Raw genomic sequence first — 2,343 nt, 5'->3', positions numbered from 1 at the left:
ATATATATATATATATATATATATATATATATATATATACACATACATATATCTATATGTATCCTATATATGTATACATATATCAATATATATATATTATGTATGTGTGTATATACTGGCTATGCAAGCTAACAAGGGAACATGTTGTTGCTTGTTCTCTCTAGATCATCCATATCTCCCTCAAATCATACACACTGCAATCTTAAAGAAAAAAAAGAAGATATTGGATAACCAGTTATACACCATCACAAAAAGGAGGGCTGGGGTCACTGATGGAGAGTCTTTGATCATAGATCTGCTGGATTAGGGCTGAGCTAGGACTGAACAATAATGTATTTCTGAAAACAATAAAAAAGTGAAACTATTCTCACTTTTTGTTTGCGTTTTATTTTTTTATCCTTGTTAAAACCTTGCATTAAAAGCGTATCTTTTTATCATTTTAATTTTGTATACTGTACAATGTTTCACTTTGTTTTCAGATGTACATTTTTGTAAGCTTATATAAGATATGCACACACACACATACACACAATAATAATAATAATAATAATAATGGTTTCAAATTTTGCCCCAAGGGCAGCTATTTTGGGGGAAGAGATAAGTCGATTACATCGACCCCAGTGTTTCACTGGTACTTAATTTATCGACCCCAAAAGGATGAAAGGCAAAGTTGACCTCAGCGGCATTTGAACTCAGTACATACTGATGGGGAAAATGCTGCTAAGCATTTCGTCCAGTGTGCTAATGATTCTGCCAGCTTGCCACCTTGATAATAATGATAATAATGAACTTAACACTAATAAGGTGGATAGACAAATCCATTTAATAGAGTTTTCGCTGTCTTTCTGAAACCCAAGGTTTCATGCTGACAGCAATCTGCATTTTTTTGTTTTTTTGTTTTTCCAGAATTCAAATCATAATCTACATTTTGCTATTGTAATTGACATCAATTACATGGCAGGATGGCATTTGTGATTTGGATTCTGGATGAATAAATGCTAGTTTCTATCAGCATGAATCATTGGGTTCCAGAATGGTAACCAAAATTCTATTAAACACACACACACATATATATATATATGTGTGTGTGTGCATTTGTGTTTATACATCCTTTTAACACTATCCTTTAACACTACCCTTCTAACTAATATAAAATAGTATTGTTTACTTAGCGTTCACTACACACTGAATTGTGGCAAGGTGTGGACGGATTCCGGAGTACCGAGGAAATTATGTATAAATATATCAAATTAAGAATTCTACGAGGTATATTACAATGCAAAATACCAAACGGAACCTCACCTCTTATATCTCATCTTTCTTCCTCCTTTAACGTCTATGTGATATAATTCTTGGGAGAGAATACATTTGCGGCTGAAGATAGCTTTATACTGTCAATTATACACTAATGTAACAACTATAAAGCTTGAAACACATGTACCGCAGAATCCTTTGTGTTTTGTTTTTATTTTTGCATTTACAATTTATATATATATACACACACACACACACACACGAGCACATATATATACATAGATACACACACATATACAGAAATATATACATGTGCAAAAGCTGTCTTTTGTAATTATCCACAAAGCACATGGAGAGTTATTTATATGTGCAATGGTCATCATATCTGCATGGATATGAAAATTTGTAAAATAGGTTTACTGAAAAACATCAGTGATAAATGAAAACATAGAAGATCAACAAGGTTCATTGTTCATAGGTGTTCAATCCAGTGACGTATGTGCAAATGGTTTGCATGTATGTATGTATGAGTATATATACATTTCTATATGTTTCTCTGTATGTCATTTCGCTAGTCACACTTTATATCATAATGTAAAAAGGGGAGAGAGTAATAGAGAGATATAGAGAGTTAGCATAAGAGGTGCAAGCTGAGTGTACATACTAGGCTTGGTGGCAATCAATAAGTAAAGGAATGTTGTGCGGGTGTGCACACATACACACAGGGAGAGAGAAAATCAATTAGACAGAGGGGGAAGGAAGAGGGAATAAATGACTCCTTAATAAATAATTTTTGTTTCTTTTTCATCGTTTCTTTAAGCATCAATAAATTTAATACAGCTTAAGTTCTAATTATTATATGTATGCCATATTTCCTGATGTTACCCAGAGTGGCAAAAGTATACTTGTAAAGTTATGTGTCATATGACAGATAATAGTCTAGCATGTGTGTGGATATATATATATATATATATATATATATGTAAATATATAAAAACAAAAAGATAAAGAGAGCAAAGGTAAGGTTGGAGAAGTATTTTATGGATAGAGTCTTACAGCTGTTTCTGGGAAGATCCAGTACTTCCCTTA

Source organism: Octopus bimaculoides, chromosome 5 (genome assembly GCF_001194135.2).
Source record: "Octopus bimaculoides isolate UCB-OBI-ISO-001 chromosome 5, ASM119413v2, whole genome shotgun sequence".
In the NCBI taxonomy this organism is placed as follows: domain Eukaryota; kingdom Metazoa; phylum Mollusca; class Cephalopoda; order Octopoda; family Octopodidae; genus Octopus; species Octopus bimaculoides.
This window is presented reverse-complemented; position numbering follows the sequence as displayed.